Source organism: Perca flavescens, chromosome 16 (assembly GCF_004354835.1).
Source record: "Perca flavescens isolate YP-PL-M2 chromosome 16, PFLA_1.0, whole genome shotgun sequence".
NCBI lineage: Eukaryota > Metazoa > Chordata > Actinopteri > Perciformes > Percidae > Perca > Perca flavescens.
Window position 1 is genome coordinate 7,145,772 of NC_041346.1, and position 8,311 is coordinate 7,154,082.

Genomic DNA, 8,311 nt, shown 5'->3' on the forward strand with positions numbered 1-8,311 from the left:
TAGTAAGTTTATAGCATGTGAGGATTCTAAAATAGCTCAAGTTAAAAGGATCATGCACTCAGTACATAGTTCATAGAGAGTGATAAAGTTCATATAATTGTGTTAAAATCTGTAAGAAGAATGTGTAAACATATTCATTACTTTATTTTGTGGTGCATAATTTAAGGGTAAAAGTGTTAATCTGTGATCTACCAAATGCTCTTAATCTATGAGCCTGAGATCAATTGCTTTGGTCTCCACCCAAGTTCCCGGGGGAATCGCGGTCTTTTCCTCATTACACTAAAGTTCTTAGTGAGGAAACACCTGCACATCACTCTTGTGATTATTTCTCCCCTTTTTCAGGGGCGTAACAGGTTTAGGTGTGACGCAACGAGAAGCGTCTATCACCGACATAGGTGGTGATAGACAGATGGTTTATCCAATCAGCTAACCAGTATTTTCAACATGTTGCTTGCTGAGCTAACGAGCTACGCTTTGCCTGCAGCAGCAGGGGTAGCCTGCCTTGTGGCCGTATTTTCATATGCTTTGTTGAACTGATTGGTTGATTTGGCCAACATAAGTGGTGATAGACAGATGGTTTATCCAATCAGCTAACCAGGATTTTCACCCCTTCCCAAAAATTCTCCAACGGAAAGTTCCCAGATGGATATGCCGAGCAAATGCGAAGCAATCCATCTGGAGGAGTCAGGTTAGTTGCCTCTAAAAGGGGGGGGGTTGTTTGGATTGTTGCTTTGTAAGCGGAGAAGCATATTGCCGGTGCACAAACATGCTAGTTAGCTTAACATGTTGGACGCTGGAACAAACTGTTGGGCCTTCACGGTGTTGTGGGCCCAACTCAATGATACACCCGTTATTGAGATGGTGCCCTGATGACCCTGCACTCTTACACTCAGACAGAACTTTATATTAAGAAAAATCAAAGGACATAATTCAGGTATGGAAAAGTTTTCTTGTCCCAGAAGGGTTGGCTATTTGTACCAGATATACAGTGATTGTGGTTGGACTACTGAGCGGGCCATGGCATTCAAATGAAACTGCCTTCCAAGCCAGTTGGGCCAGCCACAGTGAAACGTAAGATGATACGACAAAGGAATAAAGCTGGGTCATACTGCCAACTATCTACTCTTTGTTTGGGCGGAAGTAGGATTCCGAGGCAGTTTAAAGGGCCGTCCACAGCAAAAACATGAACTATAACCTATTAAACTATTAAAATACCTATAACGATGTGAGCGTCCACACTGCTGAGCGATAACGTTCTGCAAACGGCACTCTCCGACTGATAATAATACATCACAGCAGACATTGCAACGGAAGATTACAGAAATATCTGTAATAGTAGTAGTAATATCCTACTATTTGTGAATTCGGGCAGATTTTATGAACCAAAAAAAGTCTTACCGGCGGTCCCCGCAGCGCTGACACCGATGCCTTCTTCAGGAAACAGCTGCACACAGCACTCCAGAGAGCCGGGGCGGAAAGCGGGCGGCCGGGGTCAGATCTGTGCAGAGAATCGGAACAAAAACGCCAACTCCCTGTGGTTTCAAGAGAAATACTTTTAAAGCACTGATGTTTAATGCACAGAGCTTGGATCGTAGCCCCACCAAGGGGAAAAGTCACGCCACTAACCCCCTGTGTGAAACACATCTCTGCTGTGTCTTGCTGCGTTCATGCTACCTGGGAATAACCCCGTGATAACGTTTTTTTTTTCTCAACTGCCAGCGTTCATGTAGTTGGGATGCGTGTTCTTCTTTTTCTATTATATTGGTGTTTGGCATAACAACTTGTTGCATGTAGCGTAGAGCAGTGGTTCCCAACCTGGGGTCCGGGCGAACCCAGGGGCGGCGGCAAAGATCACAGGGGGGGCACAAGTCTTTATCTGGTTTGAGGTTGAGGTAAAAAAAAAAAAATATTTGCACATGTTAAACAGATTATGATAATACACTAGAATATATAATGTATACAAAAGTCTGTATGAAAACTATATATTTTGTTGTATCCTCGTTTTTCCTGCTGCCACGGCATCACTATTTTATGAATGAAACATGGCGGAGAAACGTAACAGTGCTGATAACTGCTCTGTATCAAAAAAGAAAGTAAGGCTCTATCTCGAGAGTTACCTCAACTTCGGTTTCGGTGGGCTCAGCTTTTCTTAGACATGATAGGGGGGGCGCCAAGGAAAAAAGGTTGGGAACCACTTGCCTGAAGCATTAGGTGTGTGAAAACATGGAGGCCACAATAACAAAAGATTTGCTGCTGTTTTCTTATACGAGCATCCAAACAGCACATGGACAAGTGTTATCTGCAGGACAACGAACAAGGAAACGGATAAGGTGTTTTTTTTGGGTTTTTTATGTCTGTTTATGTTTCTTGGCAGAGGTGTTTGTCCACAATAAACAGTTTATTGTCGTTGAAATATGTTCAGTGAAGTCGCCTCCATCAACGCGTCACCAACTGGGAAACTCGGTTAGCAAAATCTAGCCCGAGTTTCCCACCTCCGATTCCCACAGGAAGTGACGTGAATGATGATGTTTTCACTCGGAAAAAATGTTTTTCCGATGTCCATGAACGCACGGTCTCTCTCCGCCGTGTCATGATGTAAACTCAGATGGATTTTAATTGGCTGTCAATGTTTCTGTCTTTCATCAAGTTGCTCTGAAAGGGATCCCAACGATGTACCCAGTAGACACGTTGACCCACTGCAGGCCATAATGCTATAACAACATCATTTACAGTGAATACTGGGCTTCAATAGGAATGCTCACCCAACTTTAAGCACATTTAACATTTAGTGTTGATAAAAGTGGATAGATTAACCAAACAAGATACAATGTGTTGATTATTGAGCTTTAGAGGTGCAAGTAGCAGATTATTATATCTTCAGACAGAGCCAGGCTAACTATCTAGGATCAATCCACCGTTGGTTTTGTTCTTTGGGATTTGGTTGACAGTAACAACAATACAGAATAGCACCAGCAGAATCCTATAACCAGCTAAATATGGCACTGTAATTGGTCCTCTAAAGCTTAAAACACATTTATTTCATTGGAATTCACTTTTCAATAATTAGGATTCAGAGATAACTTGTCAAAAACAGCAAGTCCCCCTGGGGTTTACATATAAACATATGATAAATGAATCCAGTCACAGTTTTCCCATAATTTCTCCAGATCGCGACTCATTTAACTACATTTTAGAAACAATAATGTTTTGATTAAGCATGTAGCATCTAGTCCTGTCAACTCAATTTATACATCCCTCAGATATTTATCTTTTAGCCGTGTGCTGTGTTATTGAGCTCAGCACTGATGGCCTGAGCTGTCGGAGCTCCAGCAATGGTTCAATTTCCTGATATCAATGTTAACACATGTATCACAGAGTTTATAATTTCCTTCCACAAAACAAATTCTCTATCTATGACCTTTACTCCATATTATTGACAATCACTGCTCAGTCCCTGACGCACTGGTTGATGCTATGTTTTCATACCCAAAACACTTTATATACCTTTTTCATTTGACCGTTCATTTAAACCATTCAACCGGTAACCATATAATTTCTGTATATGCTGTGATGGTCAGGGAATTCTCCACACTGCCATGTCTCCTTTTTGCCTAAAACTGTCACTTTTAAAATGATCGATTCTAAAGCATATGGGAGAATCTATGAAAAAAAGTAAGCTTAGGTCATTAAAACCTGCAAACTCCCATAAACAATACTGAGGACCCGACTACCTAGTCCTCAATGCTTGCTACGTCCCTGAATCACAACATGCTAATACTCCCATAATGAGGCTTGTTAGCATTTTGAGACTACAAGAAATATAAAGACCATACAGTTGTGACAGACAGTGATTTGTGTCTTACACACAGAAAAAAAATCAACCATAGAAATGATCTGTTCATGCAGATGGAAAAGGTTCTGGGGCTTTTATTTTGTAGGTGTGATTGCTTAGCCATGGCATCACTATATCTCTATTTAGGAAAGATTGTATTGTCTTTTCTGCTTACTCCCAACAAGAATAAATATCATTGGGCGAATGGATGGAATAGAATAATCTTTAACGGTTCACTTATTAACATTTTCTTTCAATTGCGTCTTGTGGTCTTCAGCAGTGAATGGATGGCTCGGGTGTCCTGTCTGTAGGACATACGAGCAGAAATCTTCAGGTGCTTTTGGTATGTGCTGATTACTTGTGCCTTGAAGTCAAGATGTTCTGACAGCCACTCAAGGGAGTCCCACTGGGATGCTTCTGGGGGCCCCTGTTGAGTTAGCAGTGTCCTTCTACTCTTAAGTTTTCATCATCCACTCCTGGTACACATTAGCCGTGTTTAGGGCTGCATGATATAAGGAAAATATGCGATACACAGTACTGTGTTGAATATTGCATTAAAAAAAAAAAAAAATACATTAAAGTATACTCAGTTCTACATTTCTGCAGTTTTTAGTATTCTGCTAAAATACAACAAATTGAATTTAAAACAAATGAAAGGAACACATTCAAAAATTATTTCATTGTACATTGAATTGAATATAAAAGACACCACAACAAAAAGTGACAGGCTACATTTTAAAGGTCCAATATGTAATATTTGTACTGTAATACATCCAGAAATGACACCAATGCCTCATCAGATATTAAGGAAACATGTTAAACTGAAATACTATCTTTTCTGACAACAATGCTAATTTCAGTATTTTTTCTTTTTGAAATTTACATTCCGTGACGGAATTTATGTTTATGTTTTGGTCTGTGTGTTGTTATCAACGCCCCAGTTTGACAGGCAGGCCGGGTTGCCAGATATACCTGTAAACATGTAAACCTGCTGTAGCTGTAACGGTAGTACAGCCATGAAAGCAGCAAACAAACAAACAGGATCAACGGAGATAGATTCTACATGACATAAAAAAAAGAATACAGCATGTTTCTAACAGTTGCGTGACCAGAGACGTAACAACCACCTGGTAAATATTGGAGATGTATTTGAAAGATGGAGACAGCTTAGAGCCCAAAAGGACGCAGAGTTGGCTTATTTCCTCCTGAACCGGTAAGCATTAGCTTCAGGATAATTTATCACAGCTACTAGGGATGGGCATTTTTTGTCATTTCAACATTTGTGTACTCACATTGAATTATATAGCTAGAGTAACCGAGTTGGTTACTTTTAAACAATTGAGACATAGCCAGTAAAGTGATCCCGACTGGTCCTGGTTAACGCCGCCATGCTAACCCTGCTAACTGTTAACGTTACCGGGAAGCCCATGGCTGTTTACAGCATGTAGCCTCTTCAGCGGCTGGAGCCGACAACGGTGAGTTATTTTAAGCCACGAGAGGGGGGCTGTAAATCGGAAAGAGGGGACTGTGAGTTTGCAGTGTGTTTAGCGATTGTTGCCGTAATTCTAAGCCAATGAAGTGTGTTCCGTCGGCAAGGTAGTGGTATTTTTAGCGTTTCGTATTGTAATTCTAAGCCGAGGAAGTGTGCCTGACTGGCGTGTGGAGAGGACAGTGAGGTTGTTGTGTTTTTAGCGGTTCATACTGTAATTTTAAGCCGAAAAAGTGTGTCTGTTGGTTGGTTACAGAGCTCCACGTGAGCACGGGCTTTTATGACTGTCAATATAGCCAGCATCTAACGTTAGCTACTCGGCTGTGCTGTGGAGTAATGTCTGGCTATGTGAGACTAGCATCTAACGTTAGCTACTCGGCTGTGCTGTGGAGTAATGTCTGGCTATGTGAGAAAAGCGTCCAGCTACATTGTTGTGAATGCTGCGGTCTCAGCCTGGCAACCCCCGTGAACTTCGAGTCTGGGCAGGAGGGGGCGGGGGAGACGACTCTCCAGTATTTTGAATTGGTAGTGCAGTAACTATTTTAACCGCTAGCTGCCAGTATTACACACAATATTACATATTGCACCTTTAAAGTGTAGTTTTCTGTCGAGAGTGCCTTTCTCGATATGTCACACGATGTGTTTATTGCGCCGGCTGATATCGAGAGGAGGATAAATTGTGCAGCCCCAGCTGTTTTTGTATTCAGTTGTCAAGCAAAATTTTGACTCACAGTGCCCCTCTAATTTTCTGCATGTCACTGTCTTTATCCTCTATCTTACTAAAGAGATATTTTGCACTGTGTAAGCGCAAATTGCACTTACAATTGGGGATAGAGCAATCAGAAATGTTCTTTCCTGATACAGATTCCCTAATTTGCAATCTGGGAACATCTCTGTGTGAAGCTGATTAAATAATGCAAAGCTGTAAATACACATCAGCTCTTTACTCTTTGTCGAGACATTCGCACACCAACATCCATTTTAGGGTCCGGCTAACTGTGACGTGATTATTTAAAAGGTTTTTTTTAATAGACACCGCAACAAACTCCTAACAATAGACACCCGTCACATTCACTTTGTCTGATTTATGTAACACAAAGTTGCTGCTGTAGGATTGCTGGTGTTGTGTACAGAGAGAGAAGAGGAGGTCAGATTCTGCAAACTACAACAGGCGTTATCGTGTCAAAGCTCTCAGTGCCTTGTCGCCCGGAGAACGAGTATGGGTAACTCAAAGACTTCAGAAACACTCAACTCCAAGGTCCTACTTAGTGGATCTACCTCAGGGAGTGGTGAGAGGCAACCGCTATCACCAGGTACTTTTACACACACACCTGCACACGATAGAGGTTCTCCACCACAGCAAGTGTCAGAGCCAAATCCTGAGCAGGTCCCCTTGAAACCTGCTGTGACACCTCGACTTTCACCTGCAGGAACTCCCACACTCACAACTAGATCTGGTAGAGCCATAGTTCCACCTGGACGGCTCAACCTGTGAACAATAAAACAAAACAAAGTGGAAAGCAAAAGAATTGACTTACAGTATGTTCTTGTTTATGAGATTCAGTTGTGCGCACTTAATACAGAGCAATACAGAATTTCACAATATTTGTTGTAAGAATTACTTATTATTATGGACAGAATAACCCTCTAAGGTCTGGCGAGACAAAGGCAGTCTACCCTTTGTTCTCAAGAAAGGGGAGATGTGGTATTATTGCATGTTATATGGGTAGGAATCTTTTAATAGGAGTCATGTATGGGGGGGGCATTTGAGAGAGTGACACGCAGAGAAATGTAAACGTGCCGTTGAATGCTTCTACACAATAAAGTGGTTACGCTAGATAACAGTGAATCGCGCTCGTTATTTATTAATCTCAGGAAGGAACTTGTTTAAGTGGAAAACTTCAACACCGCAAAATAAAACCCCACATACAATATAAAATGAAGTCACCTCTTCACACAATACAGTAACGTGAGCTATTTAAATTAGCTGGATACATGGTGAAACGTCAGCAAGTCAATCAATGCCACATTCTTTACATAAAAGCCATTGCAAAACCAACCGTTGACGGATTATGATTGTTTAAACTTTCATATACTTCCATAGGCGGTCTATTATGTGATTCTAAATGCACACAAGCTCCATTTCTCTGTCTTCCTGTCTTTCCTTCCCCCACACTCTGTCATACATAAAGACCTTTCAAGTCATGCTGTAGTGAGCAGGATGTGATGGACACGTCTTGCATTAAACAGTGTAGGTTAACAGTGGATGGCCGTTCAACAAGCACTTAACAGCTCGCTGGTAGTCTTTAGTCATACACGCAGAAAAAAAGTCTAATCACTGAAGTCCTACTTCAGCCATCCGCTGTCTCCGTCGGCCTGTCGGAGCGCCGGCTTGGCACATTAGCTCATCACATGAAGAGCTCATGAATAGATTGACATCTCTGGGATCAGTTTTAACCAGCATCTTTATAAGGCTCACTATCATCATCATTCTTCTCTTTTTAATCGTTGGCACAATCATCATCTTTCTCATTACCAACTTCATCATCACATCATCATCGCCATTACCGTCATCCTCCTCTTTAGGGTCACTGCTGTCACATCATCATCACCATCAAACAGAAAATGAATCGCTAACAATTATAGTATAACACATTCAGACAGTAAGTAATAAATACCAGCAAGCATTCACTTGTCATCTGGAGGTGAAAAGACATCAAAACCTGGCTAAATTTGGTTAAAGTTTATTAGACGTCGAGAGCAGTAGCTCTCAAACATTTTCACGTCAAGGACCCCTAAACTGACACAAATTAGACGAAGGACCCACATTTGTTATGCATTTGTCCCAGGGTCCCCCATCTGAAGGCATTTTTGCTCTTAGATGTGTTATTACAGATGAATCCCATTATCAAAATAGTCATACATTCTGTCACGGCATAACCACAAGCCTGAGAAATTTGTCGATTTTTGTCGATTTGTGAAAAAAGGTG